Source organism: Diadema setosum, chromosome 3 (assembly GCF_964275005.1).
Source record: "Diadema setosum chromosome 3, eeDiaSeto1, whole genome shotgun sequence".
NCBI lineage: Eukaryota > Metazoa > Echinodermata > Echinoidea > Diadematoida > Diadematidae > Diadema > Diadema setosum.
The window spans coordinates 17,175,357-17,191,812 of NC_092687.1; the positions used below are offsets into that span (position 1 = coordinate 17,175,357).

General features: G+C 42.2%; 1 pseudogene; it reads right to left on the reverse strand.

The window, feature by feature from the left end:
* Positions 1-83: 83 nt before the first annotated feature.
* Positions 84-5,565, reverse strand: LOC140246657 (uncharacterized; annotated as a pseudogene).
* Between the last annotated feature and the right edge of the window lie 10,891 nt (positions 5,566-16,456).

Sequence of the window (16,456 nt, forward strand, 5' to 3'; positions counted from 1 at the left end):
ACAAATGCAATCGGATGGATAAAGAGAGATACAAATAAGGTATAAAGGATACTCTCAAACAAAGTGACATTCCTCCACAGAAACTATGCTTGCTGGAGATAGACAGCGCTGGCGAACACGACAAGAGAGGCCTCGTCTATCTGGGAAAACAAATGCAGAGATCAAATCAACAGTGCAGAGAAAAAATGAAGGCCTCCATGCTATTCTCCGCAACACTACCACAAGCATCATTCCAGTGCCCACACTGTTCCCGAATGTGTGCCCCAAATCTGGGCTTGTCAGCCACATCCGGCCCCATGAGAGATTCTAATACAACCAAAATGACATCATCGACTCGTTAGTCTACCAATGATGATGACGCACGCAGTGGACATCACATACGTCGACATAAAGGTAACACTAACAGGAGAAATTAATCCATTTCTGCCAATGTGACACACGTTAAATGAGAAAATGTCCATTAAAAGGTGTCTCATTTTAACTGCAGTGTACTTACGCTTAGTCGTCAATTAGCACATGAACGGTTAGCGATTACCCATCTTTAAACTTTTCTGTGATAACTAAGACCTGTGTGAACAGAGAATCAAGTTGAGCTGTTTTAACGGCAAAAAATGTGCCCACTACATTGATAATAATACCTTGGCCACCCCATAATTTAGTGCAGGTGTCTCTCTTTCATATAAGGAATCCATGAAACCTGAACTTAAACAAACCGAAAAGTATGTTTTGTGTCATAAAAAAGGCGTGAATTCAAACCTCATTTTAATATGCAAAAGTCACATTGTACTTTACCTTGCTTATATGCAAATGTCATACTGTGTACTTACGTCGGATAATTTGATAAAATGAAATGAAATGAAATGAAACAACACAAAAATGAAGAGGAAAATAGAAGGAGACAAATAAGCATGCACGACCTCACCTGGATAGGAAGAGGGATATATATAACTGGAAGTAGTGAGTTTCCTAAGTGTTTAAGGGAAACCGATGGCCAGGGCTCAAAGTTTTTGACATATTCAAAATTTCCGCATTCTGCATTGCTGCATCTTCACCTCTTTTGTGCACATCGAACCAGCACTGTGGCGGTATTGAGGAGAAATTGGATTTTAAAATAAAAGGAAAAGCAGCGGAATGCATGCATTTCAAAACTCAAGGAATAACGGGAACACAAATTGACATATTTTTTGTCCTTTCTGTGTTTTGTTTAAATCAAGTTTATTCACAGCATTCCTCCCTGCTCAGCTGGTTTAAGCAAACTAAACTCACCATGAATTTAGTTATGATAAAGTAATATTCATTGGTACGGTACACTAAAGCAGTACAGTGTACTAAACAGTTGCCATATTTACATAGATGATGATAGAGACAATAGAGACAAGTAATTTTTGCATATACCTAGGTGTAATAAATAATCACAGAATTTATGTTTGGAAGCAACATTTTAATTATGTAAAATTGAACATTAGTTTTTGAATTGTTTTATCTTTTTCTTGTAGAATAAGAGTTTATATTGATGAACGCACTGCATCAGGTCGAGTTTTGACTATTGCATTGTAGTTAGGGCAAATACATGCAGATCTTAACTTAGTTAAGGTGGGATTTCACGGAGCACGCGAACGATTTGCGAAGGATGCGATTGACAAAATCCAACATTCGGAAAAGTATTTCTCCGAATGTGTTCCGACAATGAAGCCGAAATCTACTCTTGCGCAATTTGTGCGAAGTTTCCACGACGTATGTGCGAATGTTGTGTGTATCATTGCTAAAGTACAGCATGTTACGTACACAAAGAACACGCGACGGAAATGCGAACAACGAAACATTTTCACTAATCATGGGAGAAAATGTACCCAAGGAGAGGTGGAAGCTGTTTTGAGTTGATTTTTTTTCTTTCTTTTATTTCTCCTTTCTTTTTCTCTCATTCCTCTATCGTGTGCTTTCCTACATTTTTTTTTCCCTAGGACTTATCTCCACTAGTAAAGCATTTGATTTTTTTTTGCAGTTCCTCAAACACATAATCTCTGAAGCTCAAATGAAATTTTACATACTTTACATTAATTTTACGTGCATTCTGCGTTTTTTTTTTTTTTGTATATTAAACACTTCTTTCTCTTTGCTTTTTGGTTACTATAGTTGTTAATAATTGTTTGATGTTTAGATGTATGCTACGATTTTTATTTGTAGAAAACGTATAGGTCACACATCCCCCAAAACGTGCGCTAAATGTTCGCGAGAGTGTCACAAAAGATACGCGAACAGTTTGCGATTACGTCGTAAAATGACCGGAAAAAAACTTCGCAGATTTCGCGTAACATACGCGAGACATTCTCCAAAGATTCGGAGTCTGTTTGGGGTTTCACGAACATTTTGCGAACATCGCGCGTGTCTTGCGAAGGTCTTGCGGATATGTCGAGGCTTTAAAGACACTTTCGAGAACAATTCAAGAGCAAATCACGACCATGTGTGCGGAAAAGGTTCGCAAAAGAATTCAAACTTTTTCGAAATTCTTGCCGAAGTGGAAATGTATGTTCGGTATCGAACATTTTATCTACGAAAGAGCTTTACTTACCTATCAATATAACAATTGCCATTCTAATGCCGATTAGAATTGCCCCCGGCAGCTAAAAATATCTTTGAACCCTCTCGTTGCCCCGGCAACGGAACGGAAACCCCTCACACACTCCCCCATATAAGCCCGAGCGCGGGCGATCTCATCCTTTTTCGATGCCGATGGACCGGCTGAACCGCAGAGAGGGGAGGAGGGAGGGACCTATAGGTAAGTAAAGCTCTCTCGTAGATAGAATGTTCGATACCGAACATACATATCTACTTCATTTCACTTTACTTACCTATCAATATAACAATTGCCAGATTCCAACAGATCCGAGGAAGGAGGGACTGCGGATAACCTCAGATGGGGAACCTTCTTCTTTTACTGAGCATGGCTTACGAGCTGCATGCTCGCTGAGGCAGGAGGTTCAGACAAGATGGAACTACTTCCTGCTAGGACAGGAAAGAACTGCAGAGGCAAATGAGGCCTCATTGGAAATGACGTCTGACAAGTAACAGGACGTAAAGGAGTTAGGATTATGCCAGTAGGCAGCCTTGAGAATATCTTCCAGGGGGACTCCCTGAAAAAGAGCCCAGGAGGATGCTATGCCCCTAGTGTCATGAGCCCGCACCTTATGGGAGAGGATCGAAGTCGTACCCCCAGCTTTAATGGCCTGAACTATCTAGCGAGAAATAGTATCAGGGGAGACCGAGCCATGGGGAGAATTGATACTGATAAATAGATTGTCTGAAGTGCGCAATTCTTCGGTTTTGTGAAGATACCATTTAAGGGCCCGCACAGGGCACCAAAGTTTGTCTTGGGAGATAGAGGACAGAGTCTTAAGGGCAGGGATGAAAATCTCACCTGGCGTAGAATTCATGGTTTGATTCTTAACCAGAAATTTGGCATGAGGGATTAGTCTAACCCCGTTAGTTTCCCAACGAATATGGCCCGGCTTGGTAGAGAGAGCATGTAGGAAGCTGCGTCTTCTCCCGCTAGCGACTGCTACGAGGAGAATGGTCTTGATGGTTAGATTAGCAAGAGAACTGTTGTGCATAGGTTCAAAGGGAGCCCTGGACAGAGCATGCAAAACTCTCGATAAACTCCAAGAGGCACTCAGTTTCTTCTGAGGAGGCCTAGACAAAAAGAGGGATTTCATTAGTCTAGTCAGATGAGAGGAGGATCCTACTGTTTCTCCCCCTCTGAAGCCTTTATGTAAGGCTGAAATAGCCGATCTGTAGCCTCTGATTGTTGAGAAGGCTAAGCTCTTGTCAAATAGGTGCAGGAGGAATTCAGCGATCTCGCCTACAGGTGCTGTGGAAGGATCCAATTTCTTGTCGTAGCACCACTTGAAGTAGTGTTGTAGTCTAGAGTCATAAGTGGCTCGTGTAGACGATCTAAAGAAGGGGGGGGGGATAGTTCTGCAGCCCTTCCCGAAAGACCTGCCTGGGACGCGATTTCCCTGAAATGGTCCATAATGTTAACTTTAGGTAGGGGACCTTGGGATGGTATGTGGATGTCCCTGGTTGACAGAGGAGATCCTCCCTGAAGGGAAGGATTACTGGGGGAGAAGTTAGAAGATCTAACAGTGTGGGGAACCAAGGCCGTTTCGGCCACCAAGGAGCTATCAGAAGGAGGGTTGCCTTGTCTGTTTGCACTTTCTGTAGTACTCTTGGTATCAATGCAAAAGGTGGGAACGCATACCCCAGAAACCCTTTCCATTGCATTGTGAATGCGTCCGTCATCAGAGCTGCTGGGTCGTTGTGTTTTGTGCAATAAACTGGCAGCTGCTTGTTCAATGTCGATGCGAATAGGTCGACCCGAGGAGGACCGAACCTGTTGAAGATCTGTTTGGCAATGCTTGGATTGAGATGCCACTCTGTGGGGAGATAACTTCCCCTCGACAGGAAATCCGCCACATAGTTGTCTTTTCCTGGTATGTGAGAGGCTATGAGATTCATCTCCACCAAATCGCACCAATCTAGGATGTCTAGAGTGAGATTGCACAAAGGTTTCGACCTTGTGCCCCCTTGTTTGTTGACTTTATCAGAACCGTTTCCTCCGAACTCTGTCTTTGAAGGCAAACAGAGCATTCTGTATGGCTCGCATTTCCAGTACATTTATGTGCTGACTCTTATCTCTTTCTCCCCAAGTTCCCTGAACCTGGTCCGAGTTTAGTACTGCACCCCATCCCATCGTCGACGCGTCTGTGAGAATGGTCATGGAGGGGGCTGGGGTAGTGAAGGGTTTCCCCATTTGTAGGGTATTTGGGGGCATCCACCAGCGAACCGCCTGGGACAACGTCCCTGTAAGGCGGATAATTTGAGTCATTGGGTCTGTTAGTGGGCGATACTGACTGAGAAAGGCTATTTGGATCTGCCTCATTCTCCTTCTGCAATCTGGGACTGTGTCCAAGAGACTCTCAAGGAGGCCCAGAAAACGCAGTCAGTACTTGGCTTGTGCGTGAGACGAGCGGAGCAGGAATCCCCCTGCTAGATGAACCTTGTCTATTCTGTGAGGGAGGGGATGGGCGAGCCTTAGTTTCAGGTCTAGTTTGGCGCCCAAGAACTCCGGATTCTGAGTGGGTTCTAGCTGAGACTTTTCGTAGTTTACGAGGAAACCTAGCTTGGAGACTAGGTCAAATGTAATGTCTAAGTGCTGGCGCAGTGTGTCTGCAGAGTCTGCTAATACCAGCCAGTCGTCTAGATAGACGAAAATTCGAATTCCCCTTTCTCGTAAGTGGGCTGCGAGTGCCTGAACAATTCGAGTGAAGATGCGTGGGGCAGTTTTGAGACCAAATGGCAGAGCACGATATTGGTACACTTTGTTTGCCACTGCGAAGCCGAAAAATGCTGTGCAGTGTGGGCAATGGGGACATGAAGGTAGGCGTCTTCTAAATCTATGGAGACTGCCCAATCGTCTGCCTTGATGAGCGGTAGAATGTTGCGGAGATTTTCCATTTTGAAAGTGGAGTTTGCGATGTATCGATTTAGCTTTTTTACATTTAGCACCATGCGGAATCCGCCTTTTCGCTTGGGGGTGAGAAAAACTGGGGATAACACAAGTTGCCTTCTTGTGTGGACCCGAACAATTGCCCGTTTGGTTAGTAGGGACTATATTTGTTGTAACAAAGCCCTTCTTTTTTCTGATTTTGTTGGGAGGTTGGTTTTTTTGCTTATCTCCGGAAGCAATTCTGGGTGAATCAGTGAGGGAACATATCCCTTCTGAATTACTGAGAGCACCAATTTGTCTGAGGTTATTTGTGACCATTGATGGGCAAATACTTTGAGTCTGCCCCCTACTGGGGGTTGCCCTGCGTGCTGATTCGGATAGTCATAACTGTGAAGAACGGTCCCGCTGGGGGGGGGGGCAGTCGAGTGCATTCTGGGGGGGGGGGGTTAGATTGCTGTTCCCGGGGTCGTCTATACGATCTTCCACCCCGCTCTCTGCCCTCAGGCCTGTGAGAGTCGGATGATGGCTTGTAAGACTGACTGTACGGATGTCTGCGATAGGGGGAACCTTGAGATGATCGTCCCTCACGGAAGAACCCTGATTGAGGGGGCATAATTATGGTCCCTAGAGGATCGAAAGGAGCGATTGGGTTTGCTCAGTTTGTAGGCGGTCTTGTCTGCAGTGCTAGACGCCGCGATGGTGTCCTCCAGTACCTGCTGAAACTTTCCCGCAAACAGGTCTGGGCCCGTAAGGGGCAATTTTGCGAGTATGGAGTCAGCCTCTTTTTCGAGTTTGAGCTGTTCCATCACCTGAGATCTGCGAAACTTTGAACACAGTAACGCTGTTCGGGCGGCCTGTTCGAACTGGAGGTCTGAAATTCGCAAGAGCAAATCGGAGTTCTTTTTCAGGTCCTCCCCGTCTATGGCCAAACGGCTTGCTTCTCGTTGCGCCGTAATTAGATAGCTTTGATAAGCCGCGAGCCTCATCAAGCTACAGGCTGTCTTCTCAATGTGAGCAATCTGCGAATCTATTCTTCGGAAAGATCGAGATCTCATGCCGTTGAAGTTGGATTTGCGAGCGCCCCACGCGTCGCCAACACGGAACGCTGCCTCTGGGACGGCAGGTGTATTGAACACCGCGTTGAAATCATTACTGCCAAACCGAAAACCGGACACAGCGTCATAACGGCTAGATCGGGATTTCAGGGACGAATGGGCTAGTTTGGAATAACACGTAGCAAAGGGGGCATCAAGTTTCACCACACTGGGTCCTTGGCTACGAGCAGACAATTCAGATTCTAAGCAAAATATAGGCTTGGCCTCTTCTTTTTCCACAGTAGCAGTCGATTCTGCCTTTAACTGGGGACAGTACTTTATCAGTAGTTCGGCGGCTATCTGGCCATCCCTTCTACCTGTCTGATTCGTTGATTCTTTATCAGAAGGGGGAAGCTCGTCAGTAAATATGCTTTCCCGACCATCTGAGCTGATAGAGTGTACTGAGTGAGACGATGGGAAACTAACACCAGTATTATCGTCTGCCCAGTTTCTTGCACGAGATGCTATTTTGGGAGGGCGATATCCAAACTCATCATCGGAATAGCCGCCCAAACTGATCGTTGGAACGCGAGAGTGGAAGCGAGACCCGATATCTTCCCCCTCTCTGCGGCGGGGGGAAGCCCTATCACGGGTTCGGCAACGGGATTGTCGAAGTACTGGGGCCGAGTCGGAACGGGCCGCGTTATCAGGTGTAGGCAGGCCGACGGACCCGGGGGAGGACTCAGCTCGCGATACGGTCGCTGGGGCGAGATTCCGAGGGCCTGTCGCATCGCCCGCTTGTGCGGGAAGGGACCCCGGGAGGTTACTGACAGATTGCGTAGGGATCGGGAGAACCGAGGGACCTGTCGGATCGCCCGCCCGTGCGGGAAGTGTTCCCTGGTTATGTGAAATAAGTACCGATTGTAGGGCCTGCATGAAGAATTTGCAGGCTGCTGTTGTATCAAACGAGCTGCTATTATCAACGCTAGCAGGCTGGTTGACGTTCAGTACGCTGGAGTCTACCGACTTGGTCGGCGGAGCCAGGTTAGTCTCGTTGACGTTGGGTCTAACGGCAGGAGAAACCGCTACATTGGAGCCCGATTTCTCGGCCGGACCGGGAAGAGAATGCTTTTTCGGGGCACTTTTCTTTCCCTTCTTAGGTGGAGGAGAAGAAGTAGGGAGCACAGGATTACTACATGGTCTCTTTTTTGTGCTCTGCTCTGTTTTTGCGGTGTTGGATCCCGCCTTCGTTGAAATGTTAGGTACAGCCTCCGCCGAAGGGTTCGAGCGGGGCGGTGAAGAGCGAGACGAATTAGGCATCTTAAATGCCCCAAGTCGTCACTAGAAACAAGAAGCAATAACTAGGCTAAACAGCCGAGAGAACAAGGAATATAACTCCAAAAAATACGAATCAACACGATAAGGTAACAAGTGAACGATCTTATCTGTATAAGCGTAAGCTAAACCGTGGAGGAACTCGTCATGAGTAGCGGCGACAGAAGAAAGAGGATGAGATCGCCCGCGCTCGGGCTTATATGGGGGAGTGTGTGAGGGGTTTCCCTTCCGTTGCCGGGGCAACGAGGGGGTTCAAAGATATTTTAGCTACCGGGGGCAATTCTAATCGGCATTAGAATGGCAATTGAGTATATGAATATAAGAACGACCCAAGTCCATGGAAGATCATTTCGAGTAAACTAAAAAACCTTCATATCTTTTTTATTTGTCCAATAATATTCTATTTAACTGTGGTGGGAAGGCAACATTGTATATACAAATTAGAACATATATTATTATGGCAATTAACATTTACATTAATTGTGGAGAGGCCATTTTGTGTGGTGGACTTGAGTCGTTCTTTGATTCATGTGGACTTGGGTCGTTCTTTGATTCATATACATGATATTCTGCTATAGAGATGGAAGAAGGATGAGAGAGGGCGCTATTATATGAATGTAAGAATGACCCAAGTCCTTCATTCTTACATTAATATAAGATTTTACTCATTCATTTCAGGCACTTCCGGGGGTAATTAGGATTTATCATTTGCACACAAGATGAGTCCATGCATAAGCTACAATTTCCCATGTCAAACTGAATTTGGCCAAAAATTGGACTTGGGTCGTTCTTATATTCATATACTCAATTGTTATATTGATAGGTAAGTAAAGCGAAATGAAGTAGATACGACATTCGCGAACAATCGACGACGCTTCCGAACCCTAACGTTCTTTTGGCGATCTTTTGCAGACTAAGATACGAATGCTGGATTTTGCCATTCGCGTCCTTCGCAAATCGTTCGCGTGCTTCGTGAAATCACACCTTGAGGTGCAAATATCACAAAAATCAGGCACTTCGGATTGCATTGAATGTGGACTATTCATTTACTTTACAAAACTTGAACGATGTACTTAAATACTTTGAAGAGAACTGTTGGCATGCCTCGTGAAGCTCCTTATGTAACGAGATCTGGCAAATAAATTTCAGACTCACTCAACAACAACAACAACAAATGATTTTGGTAAACGATCTTCAATTTATCGTGGTGCAAAGTTGTGCAATAAGTGGACATATAAGTATTGGTAAATTTGTTTCAGTCCAGTTTTTCAAACTTCATTTGAATATGATGATGATGATAATAATAATAATACATATATATATATATATATATATATATATGTATATATATATGAGTATATGAATATAAGAACGACCCAAGTCCAATTTTTGGCCAAATTCAGTTTGACATGGGAAATTGTAGATTGTGCATGGACTCATCTTGTGTGTAAATGATAAGTCCTAATTACCCCCGGAAGTGCCTGAAACAAATGAGTTAAATCTTATATGAATGTAAGAATGAAGGACTTGGGTCATTCTTACATTCATATTATAGCGCCCTCTCTCGTCCTTCTCTCATCTCTATAGCAGAATATCATGTATATGAATAAAAGAACGACCCAAGTCCATATGAATCAAAGAACGACCCAAGTCCATCACACAAAATGGCGTCTCCACAATTAATGTTAACGTTAATTGTCATAATGATATATGTTCTAATTTGTATATACAATGTTGCCTTCCCATCACAGTTAAATAGAATATTATTGGACAAACAAAAAAGATATGAAGTTTTTTTTAGTTTACTTGAAATGGTCTTCCATGGACTTGGGTCGTTCTTATATTCATATACTCATATATATACATAATCAGGGCTCGTACGCGTCAGGGAATTTCTGGAAAGTCAGGGAATTTAAAAATGCTTTTTCCAGAAGCAAAAAGTCAGGGAAAGTCAGGGAATCTATCTATTTCTTCTGGAAAGTCAGGGAAAATCATTTTTCAAGATATTTGTTGAAATGGTTTTTGATTTCTCTTATCAACAAAGGAAAAATAGTTTGTCAAATTTGTGGTTTCTCGCATTAAGACCGTTTTCGTTTGCGTCCTTCATGTGCATGTGCACGTGGACTTGTGTGTATACATGACTATCGACTTGCAGTGGTGTAAGGTGCCGTGGTGCCTTTGTGTACACATACATGTATGTGTGACATGAGCGCTGCTGGTGATGTGATTGACATTAGTTGCGTGCATGATCGAAGCGTCAGTCATCTAATAACACGAATGTATGATTAGTTTTGGATCGAGATAGTGCTTTGATTTTGATATAAAATTTGAATTAAAGCATTTTACCACAGAATATTGACAACACAATCATTTCAATGTAAATAATTTTGCATCATATGCCACTCATGTGTTCTTCAGAACCTCTCAAAAAAATCGTGTCTGCTTAGCTCACTCGACGGGCGATATCGCAACCTCGTGGTTGCTTATTTCTTAAGGCGCAATTATCGCAAGTCCGCATTTAGGCTGCGCATATACCGCGCATGCGAGCTCTAGCTAGCTAGCGCTACTTTGCTGCAGTGCGACCGGCCTATCTCATGGTTGTTTTCCGCAAGTCTGCCTTTTTGTAGGTACATGTACAGTCAACCTCGCGTATGATAAGTCGACATAATCGGGACTGAGCAAAATACGTCGACTTACGCGAATGTCGACTTATAAATGAAAACTAATTTCCCCTGTACAGAGTAAGATTTGGATCACGATGCGGATCGCTACCCAAATCTTACTCCTTTTGCCGCCAAAACATGCCAACTGACATAATGTTTTAGTTTATGCATAAATATCGCGCGGGTTAGTAACGACAACGCATATTTCCCAAATCTCTAGAGAGATTTTGAGAGAGCGGGATCGGAAACCTAGGCCCGTTTCTAGACACTTTACGTTTTAAACTTGATTTGAAATATCAAACGCAAATTCCCCAAATTGCATTAAACTTTGCGATTTAAATTCAAGTGCGTCGCTGCGAAGATATGCGTGTGATTTCGTATGATTCTGTCGAGATGATTCTGTATGATTTCGTATGATTCTGTTCAGTGCCGACTGAGTTGAAATATGTGTGATTTTCCTTCCCTAAGTCGCCATATTTGTTTTGCTTAAATTTCTATTGCCATACTCTGAAAATGAATTGTTCTCGCGCTCCGATTTGCAACATTAATTACCGCTCTGTACGGCGCTGGCCCGTCTGAAATATGTCACAAATGTACACACTAGTAGTTATGTACATGTATGATGTACTGTATGCATGGTTGTTTTAATGTGTATGTACACAGGTTGACCAGATTAATGGAGAACATTCTATGTGGTATAGATATAGTACATACAGGCTGACCAGATAAGTGGAGAATTTTCTAGGTGGTATACAATGTAGCTATACAGTACATGCATGTAGCAGGAAATACATTATAGCTCACTCAATCTAGATTGATTTCACCCATTCCAGAATCTTCTGGGAAGTGCTAACATATTTGGCTGAGTGAGGCACTGTCCCTGTAGCCCAATGTGATTGGTAGTTATTCTTGGTAATGATGTTTTGTACATAGATAGGCAGTGAATCATCCAGGATTCCTGGAACTTGGACTAGCTAGAATGTGTGGCCCCAGGTTGGAGAGAGTTACAGAATGTGCTAGAAGGGGGTGAATGGATAGTATATAAGCCAGAGAAATTCTGCAGTAGGCAGAGTACCCAACACCTCTGCTCTGAGAGTTACGTCACTTCTGGCTCTGAAGTGACTTGTTATAGTCAGTCCTGTGTTACCTGCTGACCTGTTATGTTTGTGGAGATACTTGGCCTGGGAGACATTTTGCCTGCAGATAATTAATTTGTCTACATTGAAGATAGACTCCATATTTTTATGTCAATGGACATTGCTACGGAAAAGCTGTGACAGGCTGGATTCCTAGCTGGACAATATTAAGTGAATCATCATTCAACGCATCAACTCTACGTGGTCGTCACAACATTTGGACTCTGCACGTTTCGCCGTGGACGTATATCGTGGATTTTACCCCGGATCTATACCGTGGACTATCGTAACCTGTACCTCTGGAGTTACGTCAGAGGAATCATTCATCGGTGCATCGCGGATCATTCGTTTGTGCATCGAGCGTCGTATTTGGACATTTCCAGGGATATTGCGTGTAATGCGTACGTGATTCCATTACTGACTATATTTGTTTCTATTGATCATTATTGTACTGATGTGAAACCGATTACCAGTCTGTACCCACAATATCACTGTTAATAAACCGCCTGAACATCAGTTGATTGTTTCTTTTGTGCGATCATTCTCAGAGTGATTTTGGTCGTAACAAATAAAAAGAAGAAGAAAAGTTTGTTCATCCGAAAACGACATCTTTCGGACTACTATCCTTCGTAAAAACAAACCTCTTTCCATTGTCGGACTAATTTAACTCTGGACTGAGATTTAAACCTGCGGCATAGCGAACTTTAACAATAATTTGTTATCATTTTTCATTGACATTTCGTGAAGCAGCATGCGTTTCGGTAGTTTGAAACGTCAGTGTAAATGTTGCGATGTCTTTCCCCTGCAAGTGCAGACTAAGTTCGGTCACGGCGAAAGTTCCGTTACGAAATAAAAAAATAATGCGAGTATTTTCAACAATAACGCACTTCCGCAAATTGTTATGCGTTTAAACGCAGTTTCTAGTTTCGGACAAAAAACGAAAGTCTTTTCTGCAAGGCTCTTGCGTTTTAAATGCAGCGTTGCTTGTGATTTGATGGACTTGCATTTGATTTTTAGAGTTACGTTTAAACGCAATTGAGTTTGATTTCCTACAATTTTCTAGTTTCGTATGATTATCAAACGCAAGTTTTTTCAGCGTTCCGTGTGATTTGAGGGACTTGCATATGATTTTCAGAGTTGCGTTTAATTCATAATTTTGCTTACGAAATAAAAAATAATGCAAGTCTTTTCAACAATAACACACTTCCGTATAATGTTTAGAGATTCGTTTAAACGCAGTTTCTTATAGTTTAGTACAAAATCCGCAAGTCTTCTCTGCTACGTGTGATTTGATGGAGTTGCATTTGATTTTTAGAGCTGCGTTTAAACGCAATTGAGTTGAAGCGCAAGTCTTTTCAGCGTTCTGTGTGATTTAATGGACTTGCATTTGATTTGACTTGGTCGGCGGAGCCAGGTTTGTCTCGTTGACGTTGGGTCTAACGGCAGGAGAAACCGCTACATTGGAGCCTGATTTCTCGGCCGGACTGGGAAGAGAATGCTTTTTCGGGGCACTCTTCTTTCCCTTCTTATAGGTGGAGGAGAAGAAGTAGGGAGCACAGGATTACTACATGGTCTCTTTTTTGTGCTCTGCTCTGTTTTTGCGGTGTTGGATCCCGCCTTCGTTGAAACGTTAGGTACAGCCTCCGCCGAAGGGTTCGAGCGGGGCGGTGAAGAGCGAGACGAATTGGGCATCTTAAATGCCCCAAGTCGTCACTAGGAACAAGAAGGAATAACTAGGCTAAACAGCCGAGAGAACAAGGAATATAACTCCAAAAAATAAGAATCAACACGATAAGGTAACAAGTGAACGATCTTATCTGTATAAGCGTAAGCCAAACCGTGGAGGAACTTGTCATGAGTAACGGCGACAGAAGAAAGAGGATGAGATCGCCCGCGCTCGGGCTTATATGGGGGAGTGTGTGAGGGGTTTCCCTTCCGTTGCCGGGGCAACGAGGGGGTTCAAAGATATTTTAGCTACCGGGGGTAATTCTAATCGGCATTAGAATGGCAATTGTTCTATTGATAGGTAAGTAAAGCGAAATGAAGTAGATACGACATTCGCGAACAATCGACGACGCTTCCGAACCCTAACGTTCGTTTGGCGATCTTTTGCAGACTAAAATACGAATGCTGGATTTTGCCATTCGCGTCCTTCGCAAATCGTTCGCGTGCTTCGTGAAATCACACCTTGAGGTGCAAATATCACAAAAATCAGGCACTTCGGATTGCGTTGAATGTGGACTATTCATTTCCTTTACAAAACTTGAACGATGTACTTAAATACTTTGAAGAGAACTGTTGGAATGCTTCGTGTTTGTTTCGTGTGCGTGAAGCTCCTTATGTAACGAGATCTGGCAAATAAATTTCAGACTCACTCAACAACAACAACAAATGATTTTGGTAAACGATCTTCAATTTATCGTGGTGCAAAGTTGTGCAATAAGTGACCATATGAGTATTGGTAAATTTGTTTCAGTCCAGTTTCTCAAACTTCATTTGAATATGATGATGATAATAATAATAATAATAATAATACATATATATGTATAATATTGCAATCAGCTTCCTGTTCAAATTATTACAGTGAAATCCTCATTGCTTCATAAGAATTTTACATAAACATGATGATATTAATCTATTGTAGCACAAATTTAAAGGTAATGAGTTATTAAAACCCAAACACATTATGAATTGAGTGAATCCAATAATATGAGTAGGACATATCAGTGCAAGTTTAAGGAAAATCGGACAATCCATTGAACAGTTTTCAGGTTTGGTGAGGAGACTGCTGATCAGAAGACTAGTACAGATCATGAATATATATTGATATACAGGGAATATTAAAAAGAGAAATTTCAGCATATCATTAATGTGAACAGTTCATATTCCGTCCACGTGTTACTGACTTGTGCCATGGCTGATTTTATTCCCCTCACTTTCTGAAAGAGGAAAGGCTAGCGCTCATTCATTATGCTAGAAAGTGCTATAAAAATGACGAATGTTCTTCATATTTCATTTTAATCGCTTTCCATGTGTAAAAATCAAGAGCTTTTGAATTGATCTCCCGATTCACATCAAACTTTCACTAATACAACCTGGTCATATTGTTACATTTATAAAACATGTATGTTTGGGTTTCATTCCCCTTTAAGTGCGAACATCAAAATAATATAGATACAACCACACGTGAATCCGTTCTAGTCTGGTTGCTTAATGTTCAATTTTGAAATAACGTTTACAGAGCGGATAAACGCCAAAGTAATAGAGACACATTCATGGATATTAGAATAGGAACCCTCTCGATTTTTTTTTTCTATTTTAATTTCTAGGTTAAAAATCCTGAATGTCTTTTTAAAGAAATTTTCACATGCATAATAATTTTCCCGATGAGCCAATATTCGTGTGAGCAAAATGCGCACGATTCGACACCTTGTCACAAATGGCAGTGACAATTCGTGGAAGTTCCATACCGCGAGAAAAACCGTCTCCTATTTGTGAAAGCTTTATGCCGTGAAAGAAACACTGTATTTATGTATGTTAGGGACTATACAGCAATCTAGAGGATCAGATTTGTTGTAAATGGCCTAATTCTTTGATGCAGTTTGGTTTGTTTTGGTTTATTTCTGCATTTTCTTTCTCAAAATACAATAACAAATGAAAACCAAGTGATATAGAGTATGCAAAAAAAGAAGAGTATAACATACAAATCAATATAAGAAATGTCAATTTCAGAACGACATCTAGTCTGTTATAACATATGAATCAAAACAACATATTAAGGCACATCAATACAGAGGACCGTATTAATAAGCAGAGCCTGACGTGGATGAGGTCCTATCTGTATATATTATACGAATGTATTATACATTTACACATAAAACTTTTAATCTTAACATTATAATATACCATAAACATTGTTTTAGAGAAAAAAAAAACAACAACAAATGAAAAGAAAAACAGCGGCTTGGTACTTTAAAGAAAAGAATCACGCAGCACGGCTGACTACTGGTATGATAGAAGTGTATGTGTGTGCAAAAGACAGTGCGTCGTGTGTGCAGGTGAAAACGTAAACGCAATCTTGAGTTTCGTGATCAACAAAGTATTTGAAACATGGATATGTTTGAATTGTTCACCGGCCTACGTATGAAAATGTTGTTTAGTTGCCACAGTGAGTCGTACAAATAGGCCGATAGGCCGACTGCTTTATTCCCAGTTCAGAGTTGTGTATATTTAGGGGTTTCATGCGATTTTTTTTTTCTATTCTGTGTGTGCGTGTAGGGGGGGGGGGGAGGTGCAAAGGTCATGATCCCTCCCTTCACTCCCCCACCTCTCACAACATTTTAGAAAACGTTCCCAAGCCCCTTTGATGCATCTGGGAATACATGTAATATATCAACCTTCAGTGGTACAGTAATTAATTTAACGGATTTCATACTGAATGCTTGCTTGATCATAGAATTCAAGATTGGGTTCATTTTTTTTTTTTAGATCCACGACAAAAGGGGAAAATATAACAAATCTGATCTGAACCTCTTTTCTTGGTACTATATTCCCTCCGATGCATAAATTCAACGGTTTTTTTTTCCGCAGCATCAAAACGTCTGCGAACTGGAGTCGACGGCTTTTTTTTTCGCGGCATGAAACTTTTGCGAATTTAATTCAATGCATTTTATGAGGGCGCATATTTTGTTTCGCGAATCTCGCGAAATTTCCGAAAATGTCATGCACTCGAAAATCTCTGGGAAGGATCGTGGGAGAGGGTTTTTTGATCCCTAGAATAATACA